The sequence below is a fragment of the Ovis canadensis genome, chromosome 1 (genome assembly GCF_042477335.2).
Source record: "Ovis canadensis isolate MfBH-ARS-UI-01 breed Bighorn chromosome 1, ARS-UI_OviCan_v2, whole genome shotgun sequence".
NCBI classification, from domain to species: Eukaryota; Metazoa; Chordata; class Mammalia; order Artiodactyla; family Bovidae; genus Ovis; species Ovis canadensis.
In genome coordinates this window covers 266,737,682-266,756,504 of record NC_091245.1, presented here as the reverse complement: position 1 = coordinate 266,756,504, position 18,823 = coordinate 266,737,682, and the positions used below count along the sequence as shown (strand labels likewise).

At 52.8% G+C, this 18,823-nt stretch overlaps 1 pseudogene; it reads left to right on the top strand.

Moving 5' to 3' along the window:
* The first annotated feature begins 5,574 nt into the window (after nt 1–5,574).
* LOC138444765 (E3 ubiquitin-protein ligase RING2 pseudogene) lies at nt 5,575–16,136 on the top strand (annotated as a pseudogene).
* The last annotated feature ends 2,687 nt before the right edge of the window (nt 16,137–18,823 follow it).

Here is an 18,823-nt window from a genome sequence, read left to right as displayed (position 1 = left end):
TTGTGGGTGGGGGCTGGGCAGGGGAGAATGGCTGCGGTCTCAGGCAACCTGGGAAGCAGCCTTGCAGTGTTCGGAGGTCCCCCTAGCTCCCCAGCCAGGCCCCACCAGCGTCATGGCAGAAGAGGCCCCTGGCCGTGGCAGAGGGGCCACCTGGGCTCTGGAGCACTGGGCTCCAGGGAACACTTCGGGGGTCAGCCCCTGAGCCACTGGGGCAGGCAGGCGAGGCCTGGGCGGTTCCTCGGACTCCTCCTCGCGCTGCTGGTGAGGTGCCCCGGCTCGCTCCCCACCCACAGCGGTTCCCCTCACTGGTCAGTGCTGTGGCCCCCCTGAGCAGGCCTGGGCTCTGCAGCCCGTGACGTGTCCTCCTCTGTGAGGTGGGTGAGGGCAGCCCCACGCTCTGTGGCCCACACGTTGCTGGGGAAAGCGGACAGGCCACGGGTTTGCCTATCCAGACAGGGGGAGGGGAAGCCGCATTCCTCCCATAAAGAGCTTGGACTCTAGTCCCCTCCTCCTGCACTTTGTGCCTTGGGAAGCAGGGACTAGAGAGGGACCTGCCCGAGGCTGAAGAGCTCACCCAGAGAGGGCCCAGCTGCAGCGTCCGCATGGTGACTGCAGTGGGTGGGATGGGCACTGGCTAAGCAGCCCCGAAACAACACACCTGGTGAGACACGCTGCCGGGTGCGGATTGGAAGTGAGAGTGCTTGTCGCTCAGTCGTGTGCGACGCTTTGTGACCCCATGGGCTGTATCCCGCCAGGCTCCTAGGTCCATGGATTTCTTCAGGCAAGAATACTGGAGTGGGTTGCCGTTTCCTCCTCCAGTTCTTCCCGACCCAGGGATCGAACCCGTGTCTCTTATGTGTCCTGCATTGGCAGGTGGGTTCTTTACCACTAGAACCACCTGGGCAGCAAGGTTAATACACAACTATTGTGCAGAAATATATTGTATCCTACTTACAGGCAACAAACGATTCAGAATTGAAAGGAGAAGTAACATCAAAATATGAAATATTTAGGGAGAGAGCTTACTAAAGAAATGTGCAAACCATGACTGAACATTACAAAATAGTGCTGGAGGAAATTGAGATGAATTTGATAAATGGAGATATGGATTGTGTTTGCAGATGAGATGATGCAGTATGGTTAAAACATCAGGTCTCTCCAGATCGACTTGGTCCTCCGGAGCAACCCCCAGCCAAAATCCGATCAGGGTTTCGCAGAAGCTGATTCTCAAGTTCACAGGGAAACGTGAAGTGAGCACAGTTAGCACAAATCCAGTGACAAAGGATGAATACGGAGGGCGTACCTAGCCTGCTCTCAAGATTTGCTACAAAGTGACCGCAATTAGGACAGTGTGGTGTTGGCGTTGGGAGTGGACAAGCACATGAATGGAAAAGAATGGATGGTCTGCACACAGGTCCACACGAATGTGGACAATTTTCCACAAAGTGCAAACGCAGCTCAACCGAGAAAAGATCGTCTTTTCAACAAGTGCTGTGAGGACAGTGGGTGTTCAAGGACACACAGGTGGAACTTGGATCCCAACCTCTCACTGTGTACTGACATTAACTCGAAATCATAGACCTGGGTGTATGATCTAAAACTAAGATTTCTAGTAGGGAACATAAGGAGAGTATCCTTGTAACCCTGAGTTAGGAAAAGATTTCTTAGATAAAACTCCGACAGGAGCCATAAAAGAAAATGGATAAATTGGACTTCATGAGATGAGGAGCTTTGCTCTTCCAAGTTGGGAAGACCAGCAGCAGCCTGGGAGAGAACTTTGCACAGCTGAGAACTGCCTGAAATACCCCCCAGTAGGAAAACAGCCCAATTTAAAAAACAGGCACACATTTCACCAAGAAGACACACGATGGCAAATAAGTTCAGCATTAGTCATCAGGGAAATGCAAATTAAAACCACAACCAGATACCACTGTGCCCTAATTAGAGAATCGAGAATTTAAAAGACTGACCATCCCCAGGGCCCCAGAGATGGGAATGAGCAGGAACTCTCAGTCCTTGCTGGTGAGAGTATGAACAGGTCCCCCCACTTTAGAAAACGGACTGGAAGTTTCTTTAAAAGTTAAACGTACGGTCACCCATACGACCCAGCCATTCCACTCCTAGAGAAAGAGCCTTCATCCACGCAAGGACGTGCACACGAGCGGTCATTGCAGCTTTGTTTGTAATGGCCCCAAACTGGAAACAGAACCCCTGTCCACCGGGAGGTGGGCAGAGACACACCTGGGGGCACCCATCTCGTGAAGGATATGCTGCGGTGTGAGTGGCTCTCAAGGCAGTAAGTGACATGCGGCAGAGCTGAGCCTGTACTCTGCAGTTCCACAGTACCTTCCAGAAAATGCAGACGCATCATAGTGACGGCCAGTGGGTCTGTGGTTGCCTGGAGCTGGTGGGGGTGGGGGCGCCGAGATGCTCATTCTCTCAATTGTGAGAGGTTCGCAATGTGCCCTCGTTCAGACTGCACACTCTGAATACGTGCAAGTCCCTGTGTGTCAATCAGACCTCAGTAAAGCTGTTTAGGATGTGGTGGTGAAGTGCCAAGTCGCTTCAGTCGTTATCTGACTCTTCACGACCCCATGGACTGTGCACCCCGCTAGGCTGCTGTGTCCATGGGATTCTCCAGGCAAGAATACTGGAGTGGGTTGCCATCCCCTTCTCCGGGGCATCTTAACAAACAACAAAACCCCTAACAAGTAAGACGAATCCACTGAGTGTTCTCAGAATATTCACCGAACTTCCAGAAATGTGTACAGTGCTGTTTCAAAGGGACACAGCGTCCCCGTCTACAGAGGGGCCCCAGGGGTGCAGGCGCTCCTGCTCAGGCCTCTTAGCCGCCGGTCACCTGGCCCGGCTACACACCTTCAGCAGCAGCTGTGAGGGCTGAGGTATCAGCTCAGGGTTGCGGGACCAGAAAGTGGATTTAAAGCCTCTTCTGGCTCAAGCTGAAGCTGGTCCCTGGTCCCTTGGTCCTGGCTTCTCCTTGGTGTCCTTCGTTTGCTAAGTCATGTCCGATTCTTTGTGACCCTGTGGACGGCAGCACGCTGGGCTTCTCTGTCCTTCGCTATCTCCCAGCGTTTGCTCAAACTCGTCCATCAAGTCAGTGATGCCATCCCACCATCTGTCGCCGCCTTCTCCTCCTGCCTTCAATCTTTCCCAGCATCAGGGTCTTTTCCAATGAGTCGGCTCTTCACCTATCCTGGTTTAAAAGGCTGCAGGCTGGCTGGGAGGGATCATGTCCCCTTCCAGACCCTCACGCCTCCCTTGGCCCCTCAGAGCACATTTCCTTCAGTGGGTAGTGGGTATGGGGCCTCAGGCTGGCAGCATCCTTTGGGAATCATGCCCCCGGCCCACAGGTCAGTTCTTCAAAAGATGTGGTGGCAGGTCTCCTGGAGCAGCTCCAGGGACAGGGCGGGAGAGGGTGGGGGGGCAGTTGCTGGACACAGCCACACACGACCTGCGGTCAGGCAGGGCCCGTGGCCAGGAGGACACATTCGAGCCTGAATCCTGGAGCCAGGCCCTCTGCAGTAGCTCCATGTGTGTGCAGTGTACGAAGCCTGGTGGCGGGGGCTATGGCACTGACTGGTCAGAGGGACCAAGGGGCCTTCTCAGGTGGCAGGGGAAGCAATCAGGATGGCCACCTCGGCCTCAATGCTGCGGTCTTGCTCGAGTGCTCTGAGTACAGATGAAATGCACCAAATATCTCTTCATGGGGGGACAATGGGCTCAGTGTCACGGCCCCGGTCCCATACCCTCTCTGGTCAGCCTGGCGTCCAGTGTTCATGCTCCCCAGTCCCCCCGTGAGACCCCAAAGCAGGGAGAACAGCCAGGGTGGGCTGCAGACAACGCAGATGAGTAGCAGATAACAGTGTCCTCATCACAGTGTGTGGCTAATATTTTGAAACATAATCAGGTTGCTTTGGGGATTCCATATTTTTCTCCAAAGCACTCTTTGCAACTTGTAGTTACATATATATTGAGATTTATTGTTTGTTACAGGTTGAATTGTGTCCCCAAAGAAGGCTGAAGTCCTGACCCCCAGCAGCAGTGTCCATGAGCTGATGTGGAGAGGGCCTTTACAGATGATCAAGGTTAAGATGAAGTCATTGGACAGACCTTAGTCCATTATGACCGTGTCCTTATAAAGAGGAGAAAGTGGAGCACAGATAAGGCACACGGGAAGACATGATGCAAAAATGAAGGCAGAGATTGGCGTGATCCTTCTACAAGCCAAAGGACCCCAAAGGTTGTCAGCAAAGCCCCAGAAGTTGGGGGGGAGCCTGGGATAGAACCTGCCTTGGGCTCAGGAGGAACCAGTCCTGCCCACACCCTGACCTCGGATTCCAGGCCTCCGGACAGAGAGAGAATGACTCTGCTGTCCAAGCCGTCTAGGCTGTGGTCTTCTGCAGGGCCGCCCCAGGCTCCTGATCACTCCTGTCCCCTCTGGACTGCACACGGTCAGCACCTGCCTCCATCCACGGAGAACCTGACCCCCAGCCTGGTTGCTGGACCCTCCTGGACCCGGGGACCTGCCATGACAGGTTGCAGACAATGCACAAAAGACCCCTTGTGGATTAGAGGCTCTCTCGGTGACCCCTCTGCCTCTCTAGGCCTCCTGAGTATGGGGCTGCTCCCACTGTCTGGGGTGCTGATGGGGAGGGGTCAGGCCCAGGGGAACCCGCTGCCCCCGCCCCCGCGCCAGGGCTTCTGTGGATGACATCTGTGAGACACGGGTGTCCTTCTTCACTCCTGGGAGCTGGCGCAGGGTCCGCACGGCCACAGCCTTTGAGGGGCCCCAGTCCTACCCTTTGGGGAGGGAGGCCCACCTGTCGTGTGTGCACGAGTGTGCAGGCCTGTGCTGGGGGGTGGGTGGGACTCACATCTCAGTAGCCCCTGTGTGCCATCCAGCAATGGCCCAGCCTGTTGTCCAGAGCAAGGCTGGATTCCAACCCCGAGCTCCTTGTCATCCCCACGGAGCACAGTCCTGCCGGGCCAAGAGACGCATGCTGGGAGTTGAGGGGGGCTTCAAAGGCCCCAGCAGCCACTGAGGTGCAGGGAGGTTCCCCCACTCAGGCCGGTGTCCATAAGGAAGGACAGGCACCCCAAGCCTGCTTGTGAGGCCCCGGTTTACCACGTCTGGCCACCACCGTCCATGCCACTGATTTCAAACCGCACCAGTGAGAACACGGCTGTTTCCCAAAGATGAGGTGGCCAGCCCCCAACCAGCCTCCCGATGGCCATGAGTCCTTCATCGGAATGCACGCCCCCACTCCAGGGGAGAAGCTGCTGTGATGGGGGCTGGTCTCCCCGCACCACCCTCCCCTGGCCCCCATCCTCTGGTTGGGTCCCTGAGTCCTGTCCTCGGCGGCATCCTTGAGGTTTAGCCAGACTCTTACAAAACAGCCACTTAGGGGGAGGTCTAGCTGTGAAATGGGGTTGAAATCCTGCACGCGGCCCCCCGGCACTCTGGGGGGTTTGGCCAACACATGGGAAAGTTTGGCAGCTTCGGGCAAGAGGCATTTAAGCCACACGACCTGCTGGGTCTGGAGACCTGGCGTGATGGTCAAGGCCAGCCACATGCAAGATGCAGGTAGGGGCTGCAAGGTCATTGCCACTCAGTGCCCAGAGTCGCTGACTCCTGTCCCCTGGAGGCCTTGGGGTCAGGGGCCACCATCCAGGCGTGAGAACAGAGGTCCAATTCTCAGACCTCAGACCATGAGACCCAAAGGAGCCAGATGGGGTGCCCAGCACTTGGGCAGCTCTGGGTCCCTTTGAAGATCCAGACAAGTGGGGCCTGTGGCCGGGCACCAGGCTCTGGAAACAGGAGGAAAGCCCCACCCTGGCCGAGGCTTTCCTGCTCTTTGAAAGGATCTTGGCACCAGGGTCCCGCTCACAGAAGATTCCGGAATCAGCCTATTTCCCCCTCTCCTGCCCCAGGAATATCCCAGGGGGTGGGGGACGTGAGCGAGCTGGTTGGGTGATGGGACACCCGTACCCCACACCGGCCGCCCCTCGTGTTCCACGAGCAGCACTTGGGCCCTGAGCCTCCTACCCCCGCACCCACAGAGCCCTCCTCCCAACTCCCACCAGAACCAGGCCCCACAGACAAAATGGGCCTGGGAGGGAGGGGCTGGAACTTGGACTCTGCCAGTGGGGGTGCAGCTCTGGCTGTGGGGGACCAGGGGGCCCTGAGTGTCCTGCCCTGGCCACCTGTACGTGCGTGGCCCATGTCACAGGCAGCTCCAGGCAGGCCCTGCTGCAGCTGGGGGTGAGGGGAGGTTGGGGTGTCGGGGGAGGGGGGAGACGGGGCGGGGAAGGAGGAAGATGAGGGTGGTGGGGGAAAGGGGAGACAGCCTTTACAGGCTGCTCCAGGGACCCCACCCCGGGTGCCTCACCCCACAACATTGGACATCCTTGTCCCCTGTGCCACCCTCAGCCCCGTGCAGCCCACCTCCAGGGGCATGTAGAGAGCCAGGCATGTCCACAGCTGCCCTCAGGACGGCCTCACTGTAAGGAGCACGCAGCCACTGACTGTTCACAAGGCCTCCTCCTCTGGCCTCTTGGCCTGTGCTTCCAGGCCCTCAGTGGGCGGCTGGCCACCTGTCCCAAGTCCCTCCCTGGGTCTGTTTTGAGACGAGATCAGGCATGTTCAGGGTGGTATGGCTGTAGACCCTGGGTATGTTTGGAGGAAGGGCCTTCTGTCCTGCCCACTTCCCCAGCTTGAGCTGGCAATTCTAGGGCTGTACCGGACTCCCACCCTGCCTCTCTGAGGGACTTGCCTTCCAGCCCAGAAGCTGCGAAATTCTTTTGATCATCCATATAAGACGTCAGCACACCTCAATGATTTGTTTTCTCTTTAAATTACCTCTGCTGCTACTGCTGCTGCTGCTAAGTCACTTCAGTCGTGTCCGACTCTGTGCGACCCCATAGACGGCAGCCCACCAGGCTCCTCCATCCATGGGATTTTCCAGGAAAGAGTACTGGAGTAGGGTGCCATTGCCTTCTCCATAAATTACCTCTATGTGTGGTAATTTACCACATAAACTGGTGGTCCAGTGGTAAAGAATCCGCCTTCCAATTCAGGGAATGCATGTTCAATCCCTGGTAGAGGAACTAAGATCCCACATGCTGTGGAGCAACTAAGCTCATTCACCAAAAATAGAGTCTGTGTGCCACACTGAAAATATCCCTTACGATGCAACCAAGATACCTCGTGCCGCAGGTAAGACCCAGCACAGCCAACAAATAAATAAATACCATCTATGCTGTGTTCTCGTGAGCTACTATCTCAGAGCACAGCGAACACTCTTGGTGATAGCAGGTGTAAATCTACCCCATAGAAGCCTAGAAGCCAATTGCCTGGAAGGTTATTCCCACCCGGCTCTCAAGTTCCAGTCTGGGAGCTGGGTGATGACCCAACAGCAGCCACTCCTGGGATGTCGAAGTTGGGGCTGCACCCTGGGGAGCAGAGGGGTGTCCCGGCTGGGGCCTCTGCTGGCTTTCCTCTGCCAGGGACCCAGGGATTGTGAGAAGCTGGGCTGCTCCTGGGGGCCCAGCCTGCAGGTGGGCATGTCCCGCTGCCCGGTCCTGGAGCCTTTGCCCTCATCTGAGAACCCAGGGCTGATGGGGCCTGTGGCCGGACATCCGACAGGGACAGGACCTCTGGCACCTGGGGAGTGTCGCCCTCAGGCTCGGGGCCAGGGAAGAGCTTGACTATGCTTTATTTTCTGGTGTTTCTCTGTGAGACCCCAAAGTTGGGTTGCAGCACTGAGAATAAATAAAAGCTGAAGTACCTAGTGGCCTGGCCCGAAAGTGACTTCGAGGGCAGCATTAGCCTGGACCACCAGTCTGTGGTCTAGGTGACAGGTGACAGGGACTCCTGCCCCAGGTCACCCCGCATCCTGCTCTGCATGCTTCCTCACATCGGCGGACAGCTGAGGTCACCCACCTCCCCGGGACAGCCCAGGATCCAGGTGCTGCCCCCTGACATCCCACCTGGGGCTGGGGCCACAGAGCTGGGAGGGGCCTGCTCACTACCGCCTCCCCTGGCGACACGTGGGGACACAGCTCTGTTGGTTTGGGACATCTGGGGAGAGACAGCAGGAGCACGGACCGAGATCTAAGCATCCTCCCCGACCCCAAGAGGAACACCCTGACCGTGGTGCTGAGGCTTCTCTGCCTGTGGAAGCCCCGCCTCCCCACGTTTCCACTCTGACGCCCAGAGCAGTCAGAACCGCCATTTGTTTTAAATAGACTTTACATTTTAGATTTACAGGAAATCTGTGAAGATAGCGTAGAGGTTCCCGTCTGCCCTGTGCCCGGTTTTCCCTGTTGTTATTGTTGCCGTTCAGTCGCCAAGTCATGTCTGACTCTTCAGACACCATGGACTGCAGCACACCAGACTTCCCTGTCCATCACCAACTCCCAGAGCTTGCTCAAACTCATGTCCATCGAGTAAGTGATGCCATCCAACCATCTCACCCTCTGTCATCCCCTTCTTCTCCTGCCTTCAGTCTTTTCCAGCATCAGGATCTTTTCCAGTGCCTCAGCTCTTTGCATCAGGTGGCCAAAGTATTGAAGCTTCAGCTTCAGTATCAGTCCTTCCATTGAATATTCAGGACTGATTTCCCTCAGGATTGACTGGTTTGATGTCCTGGCCGTCCAAGGGATTCTCAAGGGATTCTCAGCATGAGCGTACACCACAGTTCAAAAGCATCAGTTTTTCAGCGCTCTGCCTTCTTTATTGTCCAGCTCGAAACCATACGTGACTACTGGAAAGACCATAGCCTTGACCATACAGACATTTATGTACAAATGCAGAGTGATGTCTTTGCTTTTTAATGCACTGTCTAGGATTGTTATAGCTTTTCTGCCAAATAGCAATCGTTTTCTAATTTCATGACTGCAGTCACCATCTGCAGTGATTTTAGAGCCCAAGAAGAGGAAATCTGTCACTGCTTCCACCCTTTCCCCTTTCTATTTGCCATGAAGTGATGGGACTGGATGCCATGATCTTAGTTTTTAAGCCAGCTTTTTCACTCTCCTTGTTCACCCTCATCGAGATTGTTTAGTTCCTCTTCACTTTCTGCTATTAGAGTAGTATCATCTGCATAGCTGAGGTTGTTAACATTTTTCCTGCTAATCTTGATTCCAGCTTGGAACTCATCCAGCCTGGCATTTCTCACAATGTGCTCTACATATAAATTAAATAAACAGGGTGACAATAAAGAGCCTGGTTGTACTCCCTTCTCAGTCCTGAGCCAGTTCCCTGTTCTTACCTGTTGTTAAGGTCACGCATCAGTGTGGTCCGTTTGTGACAGTAATGAGCCGATACTGATACCCTGATCAGTGTGGGATTTTGTTGTTTGTTTTCAGCATGTTGCTTCTTTCTGGCACCACAAATGCTCCAGGCTCATCTTGTTTATCTCCTGCCATTTCTCCAGGATGAGCCTTGGTTCCTTTCACTGGAGACTCATTTGAGAAGCTTACTCACTGCTGCAGAGGTCATTGCTTCTAGGCCCTCTGAGCTGACTGAGCAAGGAAACACTGACCCGTGTGCAGATACGTATCTGTGAACATTTCTCTGTGTAACCACCTGCATCTTCACGAGCCACATCTGAGTTTACATCCTGTGTCTGACCTAATCCACACTCTGTGGGTCACTGCGGCCTCCCCTGTTGCTTACAAGAAATCAGTCCTGAATATTCATTGGAAGGACTGATGCTGAAGCTAAAACTCCAATACTTTGGCCACCTGATGTGAAGAACTGACTCATTAGAAAAGACCCTGATGCTGGGAAAGATTGAAGGCAGGAGGAGAAGGGGACAACAGAGGATAAGATGGTTGGATGACATCATCGACTTGATGGACATGAGTTTGAACAAGCTCTGGGAGTTGGTGATGGACAGGGAAGCCTGGTGTGTTGCAGTCCATGGGGTCACAAAGAGTCGGACACGACTGAGCGACTGAACTGAACTGAACTGAACTGAAAGTCCACCAGTCACTCCGGCTTCTCCCCTCGCTTACCTGTAAACTCTACCCCACCTTAGAATAATGTAAAGCAGGTCAGGGTGACCCAGAGCCTTCTGGTGTCTTATAGCACACTCAAAGCACCACCTGAGGGATGTCCTGATTGCATTCACCCTGGCCCTGAAGGATCCGAGCCCCGCAGCAGCCAAGCATGGAGCACGCGGGTCCACTCCAGGCAGGTGACATGCATGGAATGTCAAGCCTTAGCATGTGACAGGCAGGTGTAGACAGAGGCATGGATCACTGGTCAGTGTTGACAATGGCCGTGAGTGTGATGGGCGTTAGGATGTGTATTATGCTCTTCTGTCAACGTGGATAAATATTTGACAATTTCCTAACAAAAAGTCAAAAATTGGGACTTCCCTGGTCATCCAGTGGCTAAGACTCTGAGATCCCAATGCAAGGGCGCCTGGGTTTGATCCCTGGTCAGGGAACTGAGATCCTACATGCCACAACTAAAAGATCCCACAGGCCTCAATGAAGATTGATCCCAAGTGCAGCAATGAAGACCCCGCACAGCCAAAGAAATAGATACATAAATAAATAAATATTTTTTGAAATTTAAAAATCAACCAATGGGTGGGTGGTTCATCCCAGGATCACAATATTGATTGAGCAGGTAATGCTTTCCCTTTGGGTCTTGGAGGACTTCCACAACCCCAGAACATGCCAATCTAACATTACTCACATTCCAGGAAGACTTTACAACAAGCAGAGGTCTAAGTTAGGGTTTAAAAACAAGTCTGGAAATAAATACAAAAATGAAAGTGAACAGGATGGATTTGAAGCTATTTCTGTGCAACTGTAGCCATAATTTTGGTGATAATTATACTTGGGTGTGTTTTGTCTGCTTTGCTGTGCAAGAAGTTTAAAGTGTTAGAAGAATCATTCACACAAAATCAGTAATTGCAGTTTTAACAGTCTGAGAGAATTTCCTTACACTTAGAATCAAGCCTTAAATGGCTAAAAAAAATTGCTTTTCAAAGTTCCTCTGATTTTTATATAAAGTTGGATAAATAACATTAAGAAGATAGAAGGATGCTGCTCAAGCTCTTGCTTCATGATTCTTTCTTCCTTGTGCTTTTGGGACCAGTCATCACCCTCTCCATCCTCCCGTGTGTTGGGGCGTTGGCCCCTGGGGTGGTTGCCCCAGGTCGGGGCTGGGTGATGGGTGGTGGTGGTGGTGGGGAGTGACTGGCAGGCAGAGGTCCAGCGTTGAGGAGGGGTTGGGATGGGGGCTACCTCCTTGGTGCTTCCTACACTGGGTGGGCTGGGGTTGGGCAGGAGAGCTTTGCAGGCCTTGGCGGAGGTGGCACAGGGAGGCTGCAGGATGCAGCCGGGCTGCTCTCCCTTCTCTGCAGACAAGCCCCTGGGGTCACAGCCCATCCAGGGTGCCTGCAAGGCAGATGCCAGCTGTGAGTGTGGCTGTCACGCCACCTCCCTGCACGAACAGAGAGCCACGGGGGCTCCAGACAGAATGTTCCCCGGACCCCGTGTGGGGCTCCCTCTAGGCTGCCTTTTGTTGTTTAAGTTCTTCTTGTTTGAGTTACAGAAATGACAGCGAGGAAGGCATGAGGCCACATCCCAGGCGGCAGTGGGAAGCCGATGACCTAGCAGCTGCCTTCGAGCACAGGGGCGTGATCGTGGCCCCGAGGGCTCCCCACTAGGCCCCACTGCCCCCTCCCTCTGCCACCCCAGGGAGCAGGTGGGCACCCACCGTGGCTCTACCACCTGAATTAAAATTCACCTGTGTTTAAAAAAAAAAGAAAAAACTAACTAGAAAAGACACAGACACCCCAGTGTTCATAGCAGTGCTATTCACAATAGCCAAGATGTGGAAGCAACCTAAGTGTCCATTGACAAATAAATGGATAAAGACGCTGGGATGCATGTATACAATGGAATACGACTCAGCCGTTAAAAGTAATGAGTCGCTGCCATTCACAGGACCATGGGTGGCCTTGGAGGGCATTATGCTAAGTAAAATAAGTCAGAAAGACCAACGCTTTACGATGACACTTGTATGTGGATTCTAAAAAAATATCGCAAACTAGTGACTATAACAGAAAAGAAGCAGTCTCACAGATACAAAGAACAAGCCAGTGGTTACCATGGGGACAGGGCAGGGGGAGGGGCAACAGACGGATAGGGGAGTAAGAGGTACAAACTATTAGGTCTGCAATAAGCTACCAGGCTCTCTTGTACAACACGGGGAGTATAGCAAATATTTTATAATAACTGTATATGGAGCAAAACCTTTACAAATTGTGACTCACAGGCTCCCCTGGTGGCTCAGGGGTTAAAAAAAAAACAAAAACAAAACCCACCTGCCAATGCAGGAGGCATGGGTTCCATTCCTGATCTGGGAAGACGCCACATGCCATGGGGCAACTAAGCCCGTGAGCCACAGCTGCTGAGCCCACGAGCTGCAGCTACTGAAACCTCTGCACCCTAGGGCCTGTGCCCTGCGACAAGAGAAGCTGCTGCAACGAGAAGGCCCGGCACCACGCCTAGAGAGTAGCCCCTCTCACTGCAACTAGAGGAAAGCCTGTGCAGCAGGAGCACCCAGCACAGCCAAAAGCAAAATAAATAAAATTATAAAAAATTGTGAATCACTATTGCACACTTGTAAGTATATAATATTGTACATCACTAATACCTCAATTAAAAAAACATAAAAATTCACCTGTTTGAAATGTATTTGATTGGTGATTTTTAGTAAATTTACCGAATTATATAGCCATCAGTGGGCTCCCCTGGTGGCTCAGACAGTAAAGAATCCGCCTGCAATATAGGAGACCTGGGTTTGATCCCTGGGTTGGGAAGATCCCCTGGAGAAAGGCATGTTTACCCACTTCAGTATTCTTGACTGGAGAATTCCAAGGACAGAGGAGTCCTCCATGGGGCTGCAAAGAGTTGGATACAACTGAGCAACTAACACTTTCACAGCCATCTGGGTAACCCACTTTTAGAATATGTCTATCACCTCAAAATATCCCTTTTGCCCCTTTTAGCTAATTCTTGCTCCCACTCAGCTCTGAGCGACCACGAATCAGCTTCCTGTCTGTGGGTTTGTCACCTGGACGTTTACTGTAACGGAGACCATCCAGCGTGTGTGTCGGTCACCTAACACATTTCCAGTGTCATCCAGGGCAGCAGGCAGCACTTCACTTCTCAAGGTGGAGTGCTTCTCCATCGTGTGAGTGGACACATATTGGCCCCTCTCACCTGCTGACGGCATTTGGGTCACTTCTGCCTCCTGGCTGTTGGCAGTCAAGCTGCTGACCATTTGCGAACAGTTGTGTCAGGTCTTTCGCTGGACCTTCGTTTTCATCTCTCTTGGGTAGACATTGCAGGGGTCTCTGTTATTGAAGCTGTGCTTTTGGAGTTGGTCAGATGTGCCCAGGACACAGGGTTCGCAAGGAACAGAAGGAATAGACGGAAAGGTGGGCAGTGAAGTTGATACCCTGCGAACTCCCGAGGCTGTCACCGTCACTGCAGGCATGGGAGCTCCATGCCTGTCAATTTTTTTTTTTAAATATTTTTGTTTTGTATTGGCATATAGCCCATTAACCATGTTGTGATAGTTTCAGATGAACAGCAAAGGGACTCAGACCAACATGCACATGTATCTGTTCTCCCCCCAGTTCCTTTCCCATCCAGGCCATTCAACTATTTTATGAGATGTGTCTTAACTGGGGGTTCCCCGAAAGCAGAGCTGGAGGCAGATGTGGGTGCAGCGGGGTCGCTTGGTGGGACCCCCGGGAGGTGGCCCGGGGGTGTGAGAGGGCAGGTGAGGGAAGGCCACGTGCAGGAGCTCATCAGGGTGTTGGGGCTCAGTCCTGCCCGGCACTCCAAGCACAGCCCCTCCAAGGAAGAAGGGCAGGAGGTTGGGTCTTTTCTTTGAGGACTCCGACCCCCTGGCTGAGGGCTGACCCTGGGGAGTGCCAGCTGCATTCCCTGCTGCCTCTAGGTGTAGACGTCGTGCACAGGGGGAGGGGTCTGCTCCCTGCTCCGAGCTGGTCTTCGCTCATCGCTATCTCTCATAGCAATATCCCTCCTTTGCAGACCTAACCACTGAAGCTCCGTACGGTGAAGCATTGACCCCAGACTCCTTCATGGAGACGATCTGGCAGCCAAATGTTTAGTTTCCAGTCTAAAAACAAAAGGTTTCTTCTTGACAGAAATTGAGCCAAGTATCTAGACAGAATGAGGACAGCTAGTTGGGTGTTACTGCCTCAGAGTCTGGAGAAAGAAATGGCAACCCACTCCGGTGTTCTTGCCTGGAAAATCCCAGGGACGGGGGAGACTGGTGGGCTGCCGTCTATGGAGTCGCAGAGTTGAACACAACTGAAGTGACTTAGCAGCAGCAGCAGCCTCAGAGTCAGGCCTTCTGCGCTTTGGTGTTTGGCCCCTTCTCCCCCACCCCCACCCTTCACCAAAGATTCATAACCAGCTCCTCTCCCATCCCGTTTAAGCAACATCTGCGCATGGACGAGGTCTGCTCATACACGTAGCTCCCAGTGAGACTTTGTTGCCTGATTTCAAAAGATGAGCGGGAGAGTTTCATTGCAGAAGCTGAGGCTTGCCTTAGTATGCATCGGCACTGGCAGCCTCAGAGGCTTGTACCCGAGTCTTGCCCCAGGCTGCGGCCAGTGGAGCCCCGGGCTGGGGCAGGAGCCGCAACATCTTGGGCTGTGCAGACAAACAGAACTCAGCCATTAAGCAAAACATGGGAACACACTTTATATGAATTAGAATGAACACCTCAGGAGGCAATAACAGATAGCTTAGAAACTGTGGTTTCACCTCAAGCCTACACAGTGAATTGATGTGCCCAGTTTGTTTGGATATGTTGAAGAATACCACACAAAAGACTGTTTATATCAGTGTTTTCTTTGCAGATTGCATTGTCACAGCCCTCAGAGGTGGCAATAAAGAATGCTCTACCTGTCAGAAAGTAGGCTGAGCACTGAAGAATTCATTCTTTTGAATTGTGGTATTGGAGAAGACTTTTCAGAGTCCCCTGGACTGCAAGGAGATCAAACCAGTCAATCCTAGAGGGAATCAATCCTGAATATTCATCGGAAGGACTGATGCTGAAGCAGAAGCTCCAATGCTTTGGCCAACTGTGCGAAGAACCAAATCGTTAGAAAAGACCCCGATGCTGGGAAAGACTGAAGGCAAGGGGAGAAGGGGACAACAGAGGATGAGATGGTTGGATGGCATCACTGATTCAATGGACATGAGTTTGGGCAAGCTCTGGGAGTTGGTGATGGAAGGGGAAGCCTGGCGTGCACAAGTCCATGGGTCACAAAGAGTTGGACACGACTGAGTGACTGAACAACAACCACCTGTTGGGAAAAGCTAGTTTCCAAAAGATCACTAAGATCAGACCTAAACTTTGATGCACTCATCAGCAAAATTGAACCAAGCTGTGGTGAGTATGAAGCTTATCAAGAAAAAAAGCATTAGCTAGAATCAACAAGCATAACCCTCAGCAAGCACTTGGCCACAGCATTGAGGAAGGACTGAGATACAGGCTGTGAGCAGACTACAGTGAGGTGGGAAACAGATAGAAAGTTATAGTGGAGCAGAAGTCAGTGGAGACAGCTCTCACTGCAGTAAAACATCCATGTACAGCAATTGGAAGCAGCACCTATTAACAAACAGACCAAAACATCTGATGATTCTGGGCTTGACTTGATAACAGCAATGCGAAAGTGACATCTGACCCCATAATGGACCACGCTAGTGACACTGAATTAGTGCTGAGGCTTCATCCCACGTTTATGGAAAAAGATGAGACACAGACAAGATTCATGAAGAGTTCAGGTAATGCCACTGTTGATCATTTATCCAAGCATCTGGCTGTGAGGTTAGCTTTAGAAGAACTTTGAAGCAAAGGAGAATCAAGCCAGACGAACCTAGATACAGCCAGTAAGAAGCAGTATGCCATTTACATAGCCACAGCCAGGGGCCAGTTCAGCGTGTTAAATGGCTCTTTCTCTTCGGAATTGGTCAGTGAGAAACATTGGAAGGTGAACAAGCCCATGGAACTTCATTATGCACCCACAAAGGAGCACAAATGAGGTTTTACTAAAACCAATTCTGAGAATGAACTTTTTTATAGCCTATTTCCTTAATATTAAAGATGTACCGTCATTGCTTTTATGGACAGGAAAAAAAAAAAAGAAAAGATGAACGGGAAACAAAGGGAGTATTAGACACAGGAGGAAAGGCTGGAACATTAAGGAGAAATCACAAGATTAATGGAACAAGCAGAGCTAATGCAGGGAACTAAAGGAGGTTTTAAATAAAAGTCCAAGTAGTATTCACAGAGAAGTTTGAGAATGTACCGAATCTGTAAAACAAGAAAAAGAAGGTAGAAAAGATCAGAACAAAGAATACAGTTGAGCTCTTTGCAAAAAAACTTTTTAATGTAAACCTTTGTATATTGTTTTGGTTTTCTGAACCTCATGGAAGTATCACTTATTTGAAATAAATGAGTTTAATTTTTTAAAACTGATGAGCTCTTGAAAATAAACAGATATGATTAGCAAAGCAAAAAAAAAAAAAAAACACCAAAAAACTGGCACAGTATTCCATACCCAGATACCCCTCCCCCATAGACAGACTTTTATACTTTGATTTTCTCTCTTAAAGAACATTGCCAAGACTCACCGTGAAGTGCATCAAAGGAAGATGAGTAAGGAGGACTGGTGGATGGACACTGGCCAGGTGTGTAAAGTTTGAGCACCATGCCTGGAGGACTCGCAACGCAGATGGTTAACTCTGCCGTGTGTCTGATGTCGGGAGATGCAGGGACCAGCCTTGGGCCTGCATCTGCTTGGCAGAACCCCGAGTGCCACCTTGGGCCAAGGCTCTCCAGGCATCTGAGAGCTACTGCAGGGCAGACATGCCCCAGCCCCTCTGCCAGCAGCGAGGAGGCAGCTCAGGCCTCTCTCCATGTCTAAAGCCCCAAGATGGGGACATGGAGAGGCCTGGGGACTGTGCAGCGTGGGTCCATTGGTTTGGCTTCCTCCCAGACAGATGAGAACCGAGGGAAGTGCAGCCTGGGGACCTTGAAACAGAAAAAGGGCCCATGGGAAGGTGGTCTCTGTGTAGGGCCCACCTGCCCGGGGCGGCACAGGGAAGGGGCAGGCACCGGCTGACCAGGCAGAGGCAACCCCCCGTCCAGTTCCAGCAGGCACCCTGGGCTCCTGGAGCCTGAGTGCTGAGCACTGGCGTGCTGTCTGGGCACAGGACTTGCCAGGGCTTCCTCCTGAAGGCTCTCATCCCCCAATCTTAGGCCCTGTGCAGCTCTGCTGGGCTCTGGTCCCAGGACTCAGGGCCGAATCCTCATGTCCACTTCCACAGGACCACGCAGGGACCGCCTCCTTGTGCCAGGCATGGCTCACCCATGTTAGGGGCTCCCATCTTCTCCCAGTGGGTGTAGATGGGCCACCTGCCCCCTCTCTTGGCCTACCTCCTGCCCTAGGGCCTCCTCTGGGCTGGGGAAGAGGAGGCCCCTGCTCACTCACTGTGTGACTCTCTTAGCACCTCTTGGGCTATAGGAAGTGAGTAGCATTTGTGATAGCCTGGGCTGAATCTGTGAGGCAAGGGGGGCTTTCAGGCCAGCAGGGCTAGGAGAGAGGAGGTGGAAGGTGGTGCTGAGTTCTGGGGGCACCTGGTGTGGGTTTGCTTCACCTGTTGTGACACTGGCTTCAGGGAAGGGGCAGCTGAGCTGGGCACCCCAAGGTTGGAGACAGAAGGGCCGTCAGCAGAAGTGGGAATGCCCACGGGTGTGTGTGAGGTGCGGGAGACGTAGAAACAGAAGGTGGAACTGGCAGCTGGGGTTGTCCGGTGGCCACTGGTGGCACTCTTGCCACTGGCTGTGAATGAATGAATTCTGATGAACTGCACCAACTGGTCTGTGGAATCCAAAGTCTGAGCTGGACTTTGGAACTGAGCTCTTCTTCCAGGATCCGAATGCCTTCCCATCCCCACAGTGGCTGGGGTGCCTGAGGATGATCAGGTAGAGCAAGGAGGGCCAGCTCTGGGGATCCAATCAAGAGGAGATGGGAGGTTCACGCTGGAGCTCAGAGAGACTTTGGAACAGACCATCAGCCCTGCGGAGGCACACGGGCTGACGACACTCCAGGATGCGCTGATGGAGATGCCAGTGAACAGCAGAATAATGACGAGGTCAAAATCAGAGACGCCGTTGAGAGGCTGGGCTCCAGTGACTTGGCCACACTTGTGACCAGCTCAAGGGTGCCCAGTGGGGCTAATCAAGCCTCAGGAAAGGTGGGTGCCCTGTGGGTTGTGAGTTCACCCAGTGACTGGCTTGCACAGTGAAGACCCTGATACCTTGACTCCAGCATCATGTGTCTCCAGCGGGAATGTGCACTGTCAGGGGAACCCCAGCCCAGAGGAGGCCTCAGGGGAAGACGTTGGTCTGTGGGCATCCGGGGGCAGGAGAGTCCCGGAGGAATAAGGGCCCCACCCTCTTTGGGTTCATCTCTGTGTTTATCAGACTAGATGCTAGGAGGGCCTGGATGAGCTTTGGGAGGGTGGATGTGGCTGAGGGTGGACCGGACAGTTTGGTGACATGGATGGGGCTCGAAATGAAACAGAGGCTGCCACAGAGAATCTGCCAAGAGAGAGGAAGGTGGGAGGGAAAGAGCAGGGAGGGAAGGAAGATGCAAGGTAGACAGGGCCTGCTGGACTGGGGCCAGGAGGGAGTGGTGGCTGGCTAGTGACAGGCGGCTAGCAC